This window comes from Macaca fascicularis, chromosome 11, assembly GCF_037993035.2.
Source record: "Macaca fascicularis isolate 582-1 chromosome 11, T2T-MFA8v1.1".
NCBI lineage: Eukaryota > Metazoa > Chordata > Mammalia > Primates > Cercopithecidae > Macaca > Macaca fascicularis.
This window is the reverse complement of record NC_088385.1, coordinates 46,283,610-46,302,863: the sequence shown is the minus strand read 5'-3', so window position 1 is coordinate 46,302,863 and position 19,254 is coordinate 46,283,610. Positions and strand designations below refer to the sequence as shown.

The 19,254-nt window shown below is 37.4% G+C and overlaps 1 protein-coding gene across 6 annotated transcripts in view; it reads left to right on the top strand.

Moving 5' to 3' along the window:
* Positions 1-19,254, top strand: part of SLC2A13 (solute carrier family 2 member 13) — a 369,307-nt gene that overhangs the window by 278,048 nt on the left and 72,005 nt on the right. The gene's annotated exons all lie outside the window — the stretch shown is intronic.

Below are 19,254 nucleotides of genomic sequence, written 5' to 3'. Positions count from 1 at the left end.
ATTGCCTATTATCTATATTTTAACACAAGGGAAAATAATCTCATTTTTAAAAATTCTTGACACAGTGAAATAGATGGAAGATAAATTTTGAAAACTTATTTTTAAACTGTGTAGGAGTACTTAATTTGCAGTGATCAATGACTCAAAGCTCAGCATGTCTTAAATATTCCATGTTACTAAGTAGCTGATAATACAAATCCATCCTTCATTCCCTGCTTTTCTCTTGATGCATCTAGCGTAATTGGTGTTTTCCTACATGTGCATCTGAATTCACAGTTACTGTAGAAGCCTGTTAATCCTTGGCATTTAGCATCGGTGATAATGTCCCTCCTTTCGTAATTTTAGCCTAGAACAAACATTTTTGGACTGGTGTTGTACATTAGGGCCATCTTGCTTACAGATTAATAAAATCACTAACCTTTACATTAAAAAAAGTGCACTGCTCATATTTAGTAATTATCAATATCAGAAAGTTATTGTCAGTTAAGAGTCAGAATGTATTTTTTAATTCTCATTTTTCCTTTTGTTTAATTTTTCTTCAGCCTAATACGATTTTTATGTCATAACTCCTTTCTCATTAGTCTTCATAAACAGAAAAGTTATTTCGTAGGGAGAACTTAGTGGCATTTTTCTAATTTGTCCATTTTGGAAACAAATGAAATATTTATTTTAATTGATTAGTGTTTCTATAAACATTTAACTTTGGCTGGACACGGTGACTCATGCCTGTAATCCCAGCACTTTGGGAGGGCGAGGAGGGTGGATCATTTAAGGTCGGGAGTTTGAGACCAGCCTGGCCAACATAGTGAAACCCCGTCTCTACTAAAAATACAAAAATTAGCTGAGTGTGGGGGTGCATGCCTGTAATCCCAGCTACTCAGGAGGCTGAGGCAAGAAAATTGCTTGAACCCAGGAGGTGGAGGTTGCAGTGTGCTGAAATCGCACCACTGCACTCCAACCTGGGCAACAGAGCAAGACTCCATCTCAAAATAATAATAATAATAATAATAATAATAATAACTTTGTGGTGCCTAAATATTCAGCTTTTCCTGATATTTCTTTTTTATCATTGTAAAATGGGTAGTTATGGCGATAGATGTTTTCACAAAAATTCAGTGTGATATAATAAACATTTGAAATTGAATATAGTTATTCACTTCCTAAAACAACAAATCTTGGCCTGTGTAATCAAATTTGGCAAGAATATTTTATCATCCTTATTCATATATGTTTTACAATTATGTGTTGTGCTATAGCTAAACACATAAGTGAATATTAATGAATGTGTAGATTCTTGGCAATTACCATATACTAATGTTGGCACAGATATAATTATTGTTAACTTTATTTTCATGTTCACATTACTTACTTAAATGTGTATGTTTTGGCTTGCTATATATGACTAGAATAAAATTCAGAAATCTAAACATCCTAAGTTAGTATTATTGCTTGTTATAGTTGGAATTTCAGTGTATACTAAAGTGATCTTCTATTCTTATGCAAACTAACAATGAGTGTCACGGCTCAGTTCAACTGCAGAACAATTACAAGAGGAGTTAATGCTATACTTTCTTTATATTTATCTTTTTAATATCCAGAGGCTGCCTTATTTTACTTAATACATAGATTGTTGAAAAATATATCAATACAATAGAAAAACTCATGATTTTTAAAAAGTCACTCATCTAATTATGTATTAAAGTACTAACTCCTTTTTGGTTCCAGTAGCGACTTATGGACAAATCCACTGACTCCTGTATTGTTGTGGAAGACTTCCCAAGGCTGAGCAGAAAGGATTCGGTTAGAGTCAAGCAGGCCAAAGCAGGGAACATGACATTGCAGAAAGAGGGATAGCATGTGTGCAGAAGCAAGAGCATGCTTAACTACAACTGGTGTTGCCTTTTCAAGAAAAATGAGGAAAGACACAAGAATCCAAAGATTTTAAGTCACAGGATTAAAGTAAAATTATATATACTAATAACAAAAACAGAAGAAGAAACAATACTACTCTGAAAGAATATTTTAAAAAACAACAACAGAGCTTTGAAATCTCACCAGAAAAAAAAGAAGGGAGTAGCCATATAATGCAAAAAGTAAGGTAGTAGTTTTATGACCTTGAAGATTAAAGCCTTAAAAGACAAAAACAACAAATTGAACAAATACTAGAAAAGGCTAAGAAATACACACATAAATGAAACTCAAATAAACATGAATCTATGAGACTCCAAGAGAGACAAACTTGGTAATTATTCTGTCAGAGAGAAATTGGAGCAACGGAAATTGTAGCACTAAAAAAAGAAGCTTAACTGCTCAGTTACCCTATAAGGAAGAGTCACAAAGGAACAATTTACCACCTCAGTCAGAGAAGCACTGAATTAAGATAGAGGCAGTCATGAGCACCTCAAAAAACAGACTCACAAAGCAAAACAGACTTGACAAACTAGAAAAGTCATCATTCTTGACATTACTGAGCTTGCATCTCACAAATAAGAGGCGGGGTCAGCCATTCTTCAGTGGGTGAGATTACTGGGACGAGGCATTAACTCTGAGACTTTTAGGTCACCTTTCATGCTGTCCAAGTAACTTGGAGGAACCAGTGTGCTCGCTAAATGCCGCATTCACCAGTGCACATTGAGTCACTGGAAGAATCAGCATTACCAATTTGCAATCATATATATGCAGATACTATTAGGGACTCTTTCCCACTTGTTTTTCTTTTTTTGAATTTTTTTTTGAATTTTTTAGGTTTGCTGGTACATGTGAAGGTTTGTTTTGTGGATAAACGTGTCACAGGGGGCTTGCTGTACATATTATTACATCATCCAGGTATTAAGCTCAGTACCCAATAGTTATCTTTTTTGTTCCTCTCCCTCCTCCCACCCTCCCTGCTCAAGTAGACCCCAGTGTTTGTTGTTTCCTTCTTTGTGTTCATAAGTTCTTATCATTTAGCTCCCACTTATAAGTGAGAACATGTGGTATTTGGTTTTCTGTTCCTGTGTTGGTTTGCTAAGGATGATAGCTTCCAGTTCAACTGATGTTCCTGCAAAAGACGTGATCTCGTCCTTTTTTATGGATGCATAATATTCCCTGGTGTACATGTACCACATTTTCTTTATCCAGTCTTTTATTGATGGGCATTTATGTTGAGTCCATGTCTTTGCTATTGTGAATAGTGCTACAATGAACATTCCCATGCATGTGTCTTTATGGTAGAATGCTTTACATTCCTCTGCATATATACCTAGCAATGAGATTGCTGGATCAAATTGTAGTTCTGCTTTTAGCTTTTTGAGGAATTGCCATATTGCTTTCCAAAATGGGTGAACTAGTTTACACTCCTACCAACAGTATATTAGCATTTTTTTATCCACAGCCTCACCAGCATCTGTTATTTTGTAACTTCTTAATAATAGCCATTCTGACTGGTGTGAGATGGTTTCTCATTGTGGTTTTGACTTGCATTTCTCTAATGATCAATGATACAGAACTTTTTTTCATACGCTCCTTGGCCGCATGTATGTCGTCTTTTGAGAGGTGTCTGTTCATGTCCTTTGTCCACTTTTTAATGGGGTTGTTTTTCTTTTGTAAATTTGCTAAGTTCCTTATAAATGCTGGATATTAGACTTTTGTCAGATGCATAGTTTGTAAATTTTTTTTCACATTCTATAGGTTGTCTATTTACTCTGTTGATAGTTTCTTTGGCTGTGCAGAAGCTTTTAAGTTTAATTAGATCCCACTTGTCAATTTTTGTTTTTGTTGCGATTGGTTTTGGTATCTTTGTCATGAAATCTTTGCCTGTTCCTATATCCAGTATGGTATTGCCTAGGCTGTCTTCCAGGATTTTCAGAGCTTTGACTTTCCCACTTTTCATTCTTTCATTTGGCACACAGTATGGAATGCTAACCATGCACCAGGTACTGCATTTGTGCCAGCTGTTAAGGAAACAAAGCATGAAATATAGCCTCACATCAGAAGTAGGAAATATCTTAGGCTTTTATTTACATTTTGAACGCATACACAAGTATATATTTAGAGAGATGTTGGAGACTTGGGTAGACTTGCTTTTTCAGAATATATTCAAAAATAAGCAAAAATATTTTTTAAGCATTTGAAAAAGTACTTGTACTACTTGGAATCATGTTAGGCTATATATTACAGAAGAACCCAAAATAACATGTCTTAAGCAAGGAAGAAGTCTTTCTCTCTCTCTCTCATGTGAAATAAATTCAAGGGTAAGGAGTTGGGGACCAATGTGCTACATCTAATGTCATCATGCATCCAGGCTCCTATCCTTTTGCTATACCCATACAAATGTCTTTCGTAAGTTCACCACATGGGTCAGGGTGGCTGCAGGAGTTCTACCAGCATAGCATTCCTGTGAAGCAAACCGGAAGCAAATGCAGAAAGAGCAGCTCTTCCCGGCTGAATCAGCTCCCTTTGAAGTCTTCCTGAAATCCCACGCAATACTTCTCACTGGACAGAATTAATCCCTTGGCTGTATCTAGTTGTAATGTGAACTGGGACATGTATTCTTTTGTCCAGCAGTTGGGAGGAGGGAGGTGGAGCCACTATGTGCCCAGTTAGGAATCACATTTCTCTTAAAAAGAAGGCGGGAAAGAATGAATATAGGGATAGGCCACTAGCAATCTTTGCCACAACAGTACAGCTAGGGAATATGTTAATTTTTTGAGACATTTTTGAGTGATTCTGCTTGACAGCAGGAAGTACAAACTAATGGACCAAAATAGGGATTCACCTGCTTTCATGGTTTAGTTCTCTCTCTGCTCATTAGAAGTCTAAAGTCAACTTTGCAGGTGACAAGAAATGTGGTTGTCTTAAATATTTAACTCTAGTTTTGTAAAATAAAAGGAATCATTAGTATCTCTTTCATTTGTCCTGTTTCCTTGGCCTTTGAAACCAGTGAAACAGTTGCCTTTTGTTGTGTTTGTTCAAAATGAGTGATCTGAACAAATGAGTGATTCCTTATCTGTTCAAAAAGAATAGTCACAGCACCTGCCATTTGTTATATAGTTACCATTATGTGGATCACTTTACTAAGAACTTTGCATGGGTTCTTTTTTATCCTTCAGAAAGACTGAGATAGATGCTATTATTTTCCCCATTTTACCAGTGACACTGAGGCTTAAGGAAGTTAAGTGAGGCTGGGCATTGTGACTCATGCCTGTAATCCCAGCATTTTAGGAGGCCAACGCCAGTGTATCTCTTGAGCCCAGGAGTTCAAGAGCAGCCTGGGCAATGTGGCAAAATCCCATCTCTACAAAAAATACAAAAATTAGCCAAGCATGTTGGTATGTGCCTGTAGACCCAGCTACTCAGGAGGCTGAGGCAGGAGGAGCACTTGAGCCTATAAGGCAGAAGTTGAAGTGACCTGAGATTGCACCACTGCACCCCACCCTGGGTGACAGAGTGAGACGCTGTCTAAAAATAAAAATGAAGAACTTAAGTGAATTTTAGATCATATGGCTTAGCAGACAGCAGAACCATGCTTTAACTGAGAAAGATCTTTCTCTAGAATTCAGCCCTTAACCACTACCCTCTTCATTCTGAAATTTACCAATTAAAGTGTGAGCTCTTCTTGTCCAAGGGAAGGTGTAATGCATTCTTTGGGAGTGGACAGTAATTCCTTATGGTGAAAGGTGAATAATACCTATAAAATACCTAGGTTGATATACTTTAAAGTATTCACCACCTTGTTTTTTGTAGGAGCAGAACAATGATCTTATCTATATGGTTTTGAATGTGAGCATAGTTGAATATTCTGAGTTGAATTGTTGATTTTATTTTGTTTTGTTTGTTTGGGTAATTGTTTTTAAGACCTCTGTCACACAGGTAGATGAACATGAGAAAAGTCATTTAAGACAAGAAGCAAATACAGATGAGCACTTACAAACTAATATCCTTTAGGCAAATTGGAGTATGTCTGTGCAATCATATGAGAAAAGGAAGACCATTTTCAAAGCTGTTCTCTTCTAAGCCTCCTCCTTTAGTTAGGGAGATGAATTATCCATGTGAATCTGAATTTTCCTTGAAGAGAAGAACCACTGTGTGCTAACATTAGTATTTTACCACACCCCAACACCACTTCCCTAATTCTTATTGGTTTCATTCACCTTGATTTTATTTTATGAATTTTGTCAGTGCAATAGGGTCTAGTTGTGAGAGCAAAAGATTACACAGAGTTGCTGGCATCAGAGGACATGATGCTATCTAGGGGGATGACTTCAATCTATCTCATTTCATCTCTATCACACATATCACACAACACAGCTTCCAACCAAATGTCATTCTGGGGCTCCAGGGGCTGTTTCTTTCACCCTTCAATAAAAACTCACTTTGTCCTCCACATTCACACATACAGTTTTTCACGAAAAATCAGAAAACCTTCTAACCAACTATGCAAGAACTGAGAAGCAAAGCAGTGTAAGTCAAAATGTATTTCTTCCTTTGATTATGTTGTCTCTGTTTGAAGCACTTATAATACAATAAGCCTAATGCCAAGTGTTAGAGTGTTTGACAAAAAATGTAAAACAGATTTGGTTACCAAAGTTCTTTCTTGGTGCATAGTAAGACACTTGGGTAACAGATACAGAATCATCAGTTACTGAAGCAAAATAGCACAAATGGGTCCCAAAAAGAGAGGCAATTTTAAGAAGTATTTCCTCAGATGGAGAAAAAATATAGAGTGCTCACTTTAAAATAACCTATATTTTATACCAACGTAAAGAAAATATATTAAAGGCAACGTGACTGCCCATTACAAAGAATGCGAGTACTAGATACTCAAATTTCAAGTTGTGATACCCCAAACAGTAAAAAGTAATTCGTTTTGGATAAAAGTTATCATTTCTCAATTTATAACCTACATATTATTTTTACCTATCAAGTATGTCACTTTAATTTTTCCTTTTGATTTTGGAAGTCATGAATTTCCATTAGTCCGTATTAAAAACTGCATAGTCTCTTAAATTCAGTTGATCTAAAAATGAGTATTTCTAAAGCATATTCTGTTAGAGACAGAATTCCCATAATATTTCACGCAAAAATTAACTGCTTAAGAAACTGAGTAAATTTTTCTTTCTTTAGGTATTTCTTTATCTTTACTTTAATTTGTCAAATGAGGGAAGAATATAATTTCCAAAATCCATGAAAGGCTCAGACTAATAATTGAGTAGAGATCTCACTTGCTTCTTTCAGTCCACTTGAAGTAGCATTGAAAGCTCAGTGTATGACTATAAATCCAGTTGTGTTTAAATGAGTTTGATCTTCATGGATACTAAATACAAAACACTTTAGTCACAGATACCTCACTTTCTTCATTCATTATTTATATTTTATGTGTTAAATAGATGAACGCTTTCTTTTCTAAAAAGAACATTGAGTTGCTTTTGAACTTTTCAAATTCTGAAAAGTTTATACTAAAAATTAGGGAATATTTATGGGTATAGCTTCTAGGCATGGAATGATATGAGCCTCTTACTATAAGAACTTTATCATTACATTTTAAAATAGTACAATTCTAATCAAAGAATATGTACTTCAGTGCAGTTCTTATATTAAAGTTTGACTCCATAGCTGTTACTATGACCCTAAACTGTGAAGTTAAAGTAAAGGACTCTCTATCTACCCTATGCCTTGAAATATTTAAAAGTTCTCAATAAGTAGAAAAGCTAGTGTTAGAAGTACTATATAGAAATCAGCACCTCTTATCAGGTAACATGACTAGTTAACTATATTTGAAGGAGGCATGTATGTTATACAGCTTTTTAGGGACACATCAATGTTTATACAAATATAGTCATGAAGAGAGAAAGTAAGGCTTATATAAAAGAATTTTCAGACAGTAATGATGAGCCCCAAGCAAAACTGTGTTTTTACCTTATTTTTATTTGTCCTTTTTGGTAAAGCTCTGTGACCTGCGTGTAGAGTGTGTCACCAATATAATGATCAGTTTGCAATGCTTTGGGGGGAAAAGAAGCATACTGATAACTTAAGACATGTGCCAGTAATCATATACTATAGCTCAGAACAAGGATGATACAGAAATAAGTTGAGCTGATACAGCAGCCAGGATAGGACAGGCCTTACTAATATAAAAACAACAAAAAAACCTTTGTGGTTTAAAACAACAAACAACTCTGCTTATATCTCAGGTACCCAAACTAATAGAGCCTCCACCATTCTAGGATGCCACCTCTCACTTCAAGGCTTCAAGATTTATCACAGAGGTGAAGCGTAGAGCTGGAGAGTTGAGCACTAGCAATAAATGCTTTGGCCTACAACTATTATTTCATACTCTCATCGTGTGGCCACAACTAGTCACTTGGCTACCCCTAACGTCATATAAGGAATTGTATTATAATTCTCTATCTACCTTGAAATGGAGGACAAGTAGATATTGGTGAACATTATTTATATCTTTCACAGTTTATTTGCTGATTTATTTGGGGCCAGGATTCCCTATTATTCTTTCTGCAAAAGACCATATAAAATTTTCATTCTGGCCGGGCGCGGTGGCTCAAGCCTGTAATCCCAGCACTCTGGGAGGCCGAGGCAGGCAGATCACCTGAGGTTAGGAGTTCGAGACCAGCCTGGCCAACATGGTGAAACCCCGTCTCTACTACAAATACAAAAATTAGCCGGGTGTGGTGGCAGGCACCTGTAATCCCGGCTACTCAAGAGGCTAAGGCAGGAGAATCGCTTGAACCCAGGAGGCAGAGGTCGCGGTGAGCCAAGATCGTGCCATTGCACTCCAGCCTGGGGGACCAGAGTGAGACTCTGTCTCAAAAAAAAAAAAAAAGAAAAACAAAAACAAACAAAAAAATTTTTCATTCTGCTAGCTGGATCACTACTGTAAGTGTTAATGACAGGCTTATCTTCGAAAACATCTCCTTTGGTGATGCCCATTAAAAATGAAAAAATTCTTCCATTAACAATTTCTAGCACTGTCTTGGAAAGCCTGACTCATTCTGTACCAGTATCATTGGTCAAAGATCAAGTACGAAAAAGTATACATGAATGAGTCTGTCAGTTTTTCAGAAAATTAATATAAATATCATATATATATAGTTATCATATGACCCAGCAATTCCACCCTTGGGCATATACCCAGAAGAATTGAAAGCACATGTCTACTCAAAATCTTCTACCCAAATGTTCATAGCAACATTTTTTTATAAAACAGCGAAAAAACATAGAAATAACCCAAATCCCCCATCAACTGACAGATAGATATACGAAGTGTGATATATCCTACAGTAGGATATATACAATTATCCTACTGTATAATTGTAAAAAGGCATGAAATACTGACAAATGCTGTAACATGGCTGAACCACGAAAACATGCTGGGTGAAAGAAGTCAGAAACAACAGAGCACATTGTATAATTACATTGATATAAAATGTCCAGAATAGCAAATCCATAGAGATAAAAAGTAGATTCGTAGTTGCCAGGGGGTGATGAAAAGTGGGAATTGGGAAGTAAAGGATTTATTTTTGAGTGATGAAATGTTCTGGAATTGGATAGTGGTGATGCTTGTAGACCTCCGAATAGATTGAAATTTACTAAACTGCAAGCTTTACAATGGTAAATTTTATATGAATTTTACCTCAGTAAAAAAATTTTAAAAATATGTGCTGTAGTGAGTGATCACCACTTTTCCACATAGTACTTTCTGCCTCCATTTTACTGGGGAGTATAACCATTGCCTCCTACTGTATCTTTACAAGACAATACAAGTGTCCAAAATCTATCAGAGTGTCACATGTCAGTCACTATGCTGATCAGTTTTCTCAATGGCATAACTTTACATTTCAACAAACTAAGGCTGAGTAGAATAAATATCTGATTTGAAGTCAGAGAACCTTTATTAGAGACATGAGCAAGTCTCTTAGCTTTCCAAGCTTTGTTTTCCTCATCTGTGAAACAAGAACGCTCCTGCATACTTCACCAGGATACTGGAAAAGACCAGATGGTACAATATATGTTGAAGTACTTTCTGTATTTCTAATCTTCTAATTTTAGTTTTAGCTTATTTTCTTTATGTTGTTCAGCCTGCTTTCCTCTAAATAAACTTCTTATAAAAATCTGAACATTGGAAGTCAACATCCTTAGGTTGGAACCCCAGCTCCACCACACTTCAGTTACGTGACGTTGCTTAGGTAGTTTAACCTCTCTAAATCTGAGGCGTTTCTGTAAAAGGGGAAATATAAAGCCTCCCTCATGATGCCAATGTAAGAATTAAATGAGAACATGTAATTATTTAATATAGCCTCTTTGCATGGTAAACTGTCTGTGATATTACCACAATAAGGCTCATGATAAAATTCACCCTGCAAAATCTTCATAGCCTCAAATACTAGTCGACTTACTTGGGCTGTTTGCAAACCTAAGAATTTCAGTCTCTTAGTATTCCTTCTAGTATTTCTTTTCTGTCTCTTCAATAATGAATAATATATATTGTCACCAGAAAAGATTAATTACTGTTTTTTCTCTGAAAAAAGCATGTTGCACTCTAATTAGATTATATTTGTATGTGTTGATTACATACAAATTGTATGCAATCTAATTTTTACTCTGAAATGTATCAAGACTGAAAAAGTTATATATACATGTATGTATGTATATTTTATGCACATATTTATTTACCTATAAACATGTATATGTATATAGATATAAACATACATTTATATACATGGCATCTTACACATGCAAAATTAGAATTGAGGTGTTTAACTATGTTGATCAAACATTCATTTAGTGTAACAGGAAAACACTTAACCCCCACTGGAGTTGACAGACTTGGTAGATAGAGCTTTCTTCTTCTTCCTTCCCCATTAGAGAGTTCATTGTTGCACTTTGTTCAGATGAAATGGAAGAACCAACCCAAGAATTCATTAAAAGGATTAGACAACCAGTTACTAGAAGTCCGGGCCTAAAATACCAATATATGTTAAATCGCAAAAGCAAAGAAAAACCATTCTAACTAGTAGGCTAAATTGCTGCCTTTAACAGTGCCAGAGCCAAATGCTCAATCTGGGAAGGAGCCTGGTTGCTTTTAAACAGTAGACTTCACTAATATAAAATTTTTTACATCTAACTCAGGAGTCAGTTGAATCTTAGCCTCAACATGTAAGGGGAAGAGGTGAGAAATATGACTCTGTTTCACAGAGTTCCAGATGGTCATGTATGGATGTGGTCTGAGAGCCATGAATTGTAGGGAACAATTCATGGTGTGATTCAAGCTTCAATCTTGTTATCTTCATGGACTGAAATGGAGAACGAGGTGTCTAATGGAACTACAGAGAGAGGGAACTACCAAATCTTCTATCAATATTAGTGACATTCATTCATCTCATTACTTACTCAGCAGGTATTTATTGAGCACTTATGTATCAAGCAACATGGAAATCGCTAAGAATAAAAGCTGTACATGGTCCTGAGAAAGTCACAGTGCAGTAAGGGAAAGCAAACACGGCATGAACCTGTCAAGAAATCATGGAATGCATGATAACAATATGAGCGTTTTGTGATACTCTGACAGTAGTGTGATGCCTCTAATTCTGCTGGGGTCAGGAAGTTGCATAGAGGAACATGAGTCTTGAAGCAAAGGAAGTATAGGAAAGATAAGGTAGAAAGTAATATCCAGAGAAAAGAGTATGAGGAAAAACATGAGAGCATGTCATATTCTAAATCCTGCAGTCTCTTTGGACTGGCTAGCGCCCACGGCCCCTATGGAAAAATGGCAAGAAGAGACAGGCAAGATAGGCAGGGGCTAAATGATGCCATAGTAAGGCATCATTTTCCTCCTATAGGCAATGGGAAGCTCTCTAGGATTTAAACAGCAGAGAAATCTGATCAGGTTAGATTTGAGGCAGTGTAGAGAGTGGAGTGAACAGAATCTAGAAGCAGACCCCTTTAAAAGACTATTGGAAGAGCTCAAATGAGAGATGGCTGGGATAAGGATGGAAAGTACAAGGCCAGGCACGGTGGCTGGCCAACATGGTGAAACCCCAACTCCACTAATAATACAAAAATTAGCCAGGCATGGTTGCACGTGCCTGTAATCCCAACTACTCAGGAAGCCAAGACAGGAGAATCGCTTGAACCCAGGAGGCGGAGGTTGCAGTGAGCCAAGATCGCACCGCCATTGCACTCCAGCCTGGGTGATAGTGTGAGGCTCTGTCTAAAAAAAAAAAAAAAAAAAAAAAAGAATGGAGAGTACAGGAACTATACATGCTTGAGACATAAAATTGATAGAGCTGGTAGCTATTTAAATATGAATGTTCTGCGATCATGCTCAGGTTTTTAGATTGGGAGACATGAAAAAAACAATAGGTTTGGCAGGAAAGCCAAAGATTGAGCTTTAGGTTGTTGAGTTTGAGACACTTGGAAAACATCCAGATAATTGGGCAATTGAAAGTATAGTTCTGGTACTTAGGGAAGAGAAACAAAGTTCAGAAAGAAGTCGTGAAGGCTCAGTGTATTGGTTATAGCAATCGTCATGTAAAGTTGATATTTCCCAGCAAAGTGATGAAAGTAGATGGCCCAAAACAGAAGCAAAGGAGAAAGAAAAGATGAAGATGCCACCATCTGATAGGTGGGAGAAACCTAAAGAGAATAGTGTCACGCAGCACAAGGGATGGGAACATTGTAGGAAAGAGGGAAAAATTTTAGAAAATCTTATCACAAAATGCTCCTAGTTACCCATGAGACAACCACCAGCAATCTCTGGGAGAGCAACTTTAATGGAGTGGAGAGGATGATTTGCTTCATGAAATTATTACCAGTAGTCCCCTAGCCTTTTAAACTCATTTCTAACTATTTACTCAAGTATATAAGATATTTTTTTATTCTCATGAGTTTCCTACTTACATGGTTAAACAGGGAGAGGAAATCAACCGACATCCACGCTCTGTCAGGGAAAGAAATCAGGTGTTCAGAGTTGTTTTCAGTACTGGTATAGGAATCTGTCCTTCACAAGGCTCCAAGCAAGGCATGGAGTCCCCGTCCCACTAATAGTGGCAGTGTTCTCTGGTAAACCAGATTCCAAGTTACCTGCTGAAGCTGCTGAGAGCAGTGAGGAAGGGGATAGTAAAGCATGGAAGATTGGGAATGCTGTTAGGGGAAAGAGAGTGACATTATTGCACAAAATAGGGTGTTAAGTCATGCATAAAGAAGGAGTGAGTGAGCACAATTACCTGCAGAAAATGAAACTGGACCTGTGGCCACGGATCATTCCTACACCTGTGTTTGCCACCACTGATTTTCTGAAATTTAGGGCATTCTAGAGACAGGCATTTTAAGATCAAACACTGTTCTTGATGCTCCAGCTCGTTGAGTTTAATGAGACATACTTAAAAACAAATGGACCGTTTTCCAGAGGGCTGAGTTCACACCCAACTTCATGGAGTAGAAACTAAAAATGTTCTAAATTAACTCAAATCAATTTTTAAAAGATTTTCTGAGCAGAGAGCACATTTGGCTAAGACCCTGGGTGCCACGTGAAACATATAAACGATTGATTGAATGAAAATAGGCCATCCTTTCTCTTCCTTAAGACACTAAGCAGCCTTTTGTCCTGCTCTTTTTTACTTTAATTGGAAGCATTTTTAGGTTTTAGAGCCAGTTTTGTTCTAAATATATGAATACTTATTTGTCCCCTTTCTCAAAAGTCAGAGATTTTCTCCCTTTCTGGAAAGAAAGGCTAGAGATTGGAAAGTTAAATATTTCTTCTCTGCAACCAGTAAAAAAGAACCATTTGGGCCGGGCGCGGTGGCTCAAGCCTGTAATCCCAGCACTTTGGGAGGCCGAGACGGGCGGATCACGAGGTCGGGAGATCGAGACCATCCTGGCTAACACGGTGAAACCCCGTCTCTACTAAAAAGTACAAAAAACTAGCCGGGCGAGGTGGCGGGCGCCTGTAGTCCCAGCTACTCGGGAGGCTGAGGCAGGAGAATGGCGTGAACCCGGGAGGCGGAGCTTGCAGTGAGCTGAGATCCGGCCACTGCACTCCAGCCTGGGCGACAGAGTGAGACTCCGTCTCAAAAAAAAAAAAAAAAAAAAAAAAAAAAAAAAAAAAAAGAACCATTTGGTTCTAACTGTACTTGTCTGGATTCCGTAATTTGCTGTATTTGAGTTTCTAGTATATCTGCATTCAGCTCCCCAGCATTCACATCCCACAGTAGAGGAACATCGTTGGCTATTGTCTAATTTCCCCACGGGAAAGCTGTCTACAATTGAGAAAAATAGTCTGAATTCCAGGCACATTTATTTACTACAAATTCTCTCTAAATATTGAAATGTCCTTCTACTATGAAATTTTGTGGGCTGTGATTTCAAAAAGAGCTCTCTCTTTCTTTGGCTTTTCTATGTGGGCTTCAAGGAAACTGGCTCTTGCTGCTGTTGTTGCTTTCTGAAAGTGAGTTATCGAAATTACTAACCAATTCCATTTTGGGTGTTAATCAAATATTTGTGGCTTTCACCACTTGTCAATTTAAAAACCAGGCTCAACTTAAAATACCCTTTGACAATTGGTTTTGCCTTCTTTTTATTTCATTCTAAAAATGACTAATATATTTACCTCAATTCACCTACCCCCTAAAATTATTTTCCATAAACCAAGTAGAAACTAGCTTATGAACCTACAAGAATGCCTTGATTTCTAGAGCTGTTGTGCATTGGTTCATTCAATAAATATATATTGGGAATCTACCCTGCAGCGGGCTGCGTGCTGTTCTACAGATACAGAGTTGGTAAGCATGGCCTTATCCCTTGGGTGCTCAGAATCTATTTTGCTTACTAGTCAGTAAAGAGCATTGTATGTTACAATGAGGGCCATCTCCATCAGCTTTACTAAATGTGGATTAGCCTGAAATTTAAACTGTATATCAATAAGGAGAACTCCATTTTATTTAATTCATTCTGCAATTCCTTTTATAAAGCATAGTCCTTATGTAAATATCTTCATATTCATTTCTCTTATAAATGTAAAGTTTCCTGAAGTAGAGCACACCTATAATTTTTGCCCTTGAAATTAGTGTGTAAGAATAAATGCTTGTGAGAAGTTGCAGCATTCTAATCAATTTTTACACTGTTAAGGTTTGTGTGAATTTAGAGTTAGATCATAGGTATTTCTGTCTTTTTCTTTCATGTGCAGTCTTGGAACTGGGTGGATTGTTAGAGAATGTCTTCTCTTGAGATAGAAAATTTTGAAGTCTAGAATTTAGAACTTAGTCCAGGTCACACTGTGAAAGGGGACAAATAGGCCTAATACCTACTTTTCACCAAAACAGACAAAAAGAAAAGATTTCAGTCTATGCTTAGAATATTCTTATGAGCATTGACTTTGTGCCAATGTATTTAAATTTTCAGTTTTTATATTTAGAAAACCTTACATAAATTCATCAGGCCATGCTCAAGAAAAGCTTAAAGAGCAAATCTTGAGTGAAAAATATCATAGCCACTCCTAGAAGTTGTTCCTTTTTAAAAATGCCATTGTTAAAGCTGTCGGTATAATACATGCTCTCTGTAAAAGGTCAATTAGCAGATTCCCCAGGACATTTAAAGTTTTGTGCTACCTTCTAAATGTCAAGTTGAAGTTGGGAATCTTGTAATATTTGGAAGATTTTTGCCATAAAATGGTCTATATGATGAAAAAAAATTCCAGGTCAAGGATGAAAGGGTGGTAGGAAATCTTGTCTTTCCTCCAGAAGACGGAGGCAGATAAGGGCTTAGTCCAGATAAGCACAAATACAGTTCCCACACTGAGCCCCACTCCTTGGAATGGGAAGGAAATTGAACACTTTTTGATACTTGACCTCCTTTCTCTGAACAAAATGGTGTGGAGGGGCAGTATGGAGTAGCAGAAGGAATAGTTTTTCATGCTTTTTCAATAAAAGAAAGGCTTTACGCCTGCACATACACTACGGAGTATGTTTTGGGAGAGGTTTGAAAGGATAAAGGGAAAAAAATAACTAGTAAGACTTGGTGTTGGTCCTGGTTATGGCCAGAGAAATGAAATTAAAAGTTTGGTCCATGACTTTGAACACTTGTTTTCAGAGCCCGGAGGAAGAGAGGTGAGGACAGATGTGGATGTAGAAATCTTTGTTTCTGAGTTTAAATGTGAGAAAATTCATGCCTAGTCCCTTCAGTTTTTTGCTGAGAAGATGTAAGGTAGAAAAAATAGTATCTTTTTTTTTGACCTATCTCAAGAGTCATAATGGGCATTACTGTAAGAAAAGAGAGATTAACAAGAGAAAAGCATAACAAATGTGTTTAACCAAAATTTTATGTGACACAGCCTTCAGGCATGAAGATTGCACCCAGAAAAAACCTGTGTATTTTTATGAACAGTTGTTGGAAATAAGAGTGGAGAACAAAGGGTATGAGCTAATAGTAATAACCTGGGAAGAACTCAGCGAGGCCTGTTTGTTCAGATTCTTCTTGGCCTCTGGGTATAGAGAAGGAACCCTGTAGACTGAGGGTCTTATGACCTACTTTCCGAGGATGTAGGTAAGAGATTTTTTTTTTCCTTTTTTTTATGACCGTGCTTCAGAGGCAAAGGTGGAGAAAAGATTAGGGTGTGAGCTCCAAGGTGCCATATTATGGAGTAGCATGTTCTGAGCCCCAACAAAGACAAGGCCATCTTCTAAGAAATTTGTGGAGGAATAAGGATTGGGATTTGGAGAGAATTGTGGGTGCTTGGGAAATCTATCTATTATTAGGGACAGGAAAATTTCCTGGCAACAGTGAGTATCCAGCCAAGGTTGAAAACTTGTAATGTGTATTTGTATCAATATGCCTGGTTGTGTTATTTCTGTGCCAGAACAGAATAGTCTAGAGGTTGAAAAGTGTTCAGAAAGAGACAAACATGAAGTTCTGCAGGGTGGCTGTAATAGAGGAACCTAAATATGAAGACATTGAGGATCTGGTGAGAGTGGTTAGAGGGATTCACATGAAAGTTTCATAGAGAGGGAAGCAGAGCCATGGAGCGAGTGAGAGATTGGTGGGGAACGAATGTTGAAGGTCTCTATGAGGTGGTGGTAGGCCAGATTTTCTCAACAGTGGTAGTTTGCTGACACCAGTCATAGATGATAATAATTTCCAGGATGTGGATAAATGTAAGCAGAAGTAAAGGCTTAGAAATCAGGGGGCTAAGAAACTTTAAGATGTATATATTGACTAAAGCCATCTAGATCAGGATTGTTGAGAATCCATTTGAGGCTGGTGATCGTGAATTGTAGAAGAGCTACTCATCTGCTCTATAGTGTGACTCCTTCAGCTACATTTGGCTGTGTGGGTGAAGTCACAGAAAAGGCAAATATTTGCATTCATAGAGGGCTAGGATTTTTGCCAGATGGGTATAATGGAATGATAGAGAAGGAAAATTTGGGATATTGAAATGATGGGAAGTTGTCAGTAATCTAAAGAAAGGAGAAAACTGATAATAGAGAGCGAGTAGAGGGGTCGGTTAACTGGTGGTCATCAGGAGGTCTAATACCCAAATCAGCTTCACGAGGGCAGCAACTGTGTTTTGTTCACTTACATGTCCCAGCACCTAGAATAGTACCTGGCACATAGTAGGTCACAGGAAGATCATTTAATAAGTAAGCAGGAAAAGTGAGAAGTTGGGGTCATGCTTGGATAAGTGATTGAGGAAGTTATTTGTTATGGATGACATTTCATATGTCTGAAATGCACACACAGTAAGTTCTCAGTAATTATTAGCCTTTATCATTATGCATTTTGGACTTTTATAGGGACTACATATTTTCAGATAAATAAAATTGAGAACAATTTCTCTGCAAATGAGTGAGTTGACCTTTCCCAAATGGGTATAACTTAAGACCATTGGAACAATTAGTATTGTTAAATTTAACCTCATATGGACAGAATACACAAAATACTAGTAGAAATTATCTCCCTTTCCAAATTAGCCTAGTCTGGTTCTCAAAGACAGACACTCAATGTCCTTACTTCTAAAGGCTTCAGTTGTCTAGTTTAGTGGGCTTATCACAGGTGTAGAGAATTTTATATTTACATTGCTGAATCACCTCTCAGTACATTTGAATGGCCTTTCCTTTGCTTTTTGTCTAGGGCTGAAGTCTCATTCAAAAATATGGGTAACTGCCTAGCTCAGGAAGAGTTCACAGGAGGGAGAAGGCTGAAATGATAACAAATCTAATTTTTAAACCATGCCAGTTGTGTTAGTCTGTTTCTGTTGTTATAAAGGAATACCTGAGACTGGGTAATTTATAAAGAAAAGAGTTTTAATTGGCTCACGGTTCTGCAGGCTGCACAGGAAGCATGATGCTGACATCTGCTTCTGGTGAGGGCCTCAGGAAGCTTATGGTGGAAGGCTAAGGGGGAACAGGCACCTCACACAGTGAAAGGGGGAGCAAGAGAGAGAAGAAGGAGGTTCCAGACTCTTTTTAACAACCAGATCTCATGTGAACTGAGTGAGAACTCACTCATCAACAAGGGGATGGCACTAAACCATTCAAGAGGGATCTTCCCCCCACGATTCAATACCTCCCACCAAGCCCTACCTCTAACTTTGGGGATTACAATTCAAGATGAGATTTGGAAGGGACAAACGTAAAAACCCTATCACCAGTGTTTTCATATTTAGTTAACTGAATCAAAAAAGTATTTTGATTTTGAACATTAAGAAATATTCTTTCATATCCTTTTCAGACAACTTGTATGTCCCTTGGATGTCTTTTTCAGATGACCTATTTCTCCTTTCACAGCCCATAGTATCATGACTTGTAAACAGAAAATATTTAATAAATCTGTGCTGACTGATCTTTAATGACAACAAAAGCAGTTCCCTGAAATGCCCTTTGTTCTACCTCTTTGCCTGGTAAATTTCTTTTATGATTTGGTTCCAATGTCATATTTAAAATGGTTCCCAGCTCTCGTTGTTAAAATGAATCGGCCCCTGTTCCAGGTAGCTCATACCCAGTTTCCATTACATTGTCATTTTTCGTCTGTTTCTCATTCTTTCCTTTTATCTACCAAGGAGCAGGGATTTGGGCTTGTTCATCTTTAGTATCTCTGATACCTTGCACGTGCTTGCCATCTGTAAAGTGCTCCAGAATTGTCTGGTAAATGACTGTGACAGGGAGAAAACTCATTCTATAAGCATGATGTAGGCTTTAGTTGGCAAACCCTGCCCTCTAAAGGATTTTGCTTCTTTAAATTTTTTTCTGCAGTTAGAATACTGCTGCC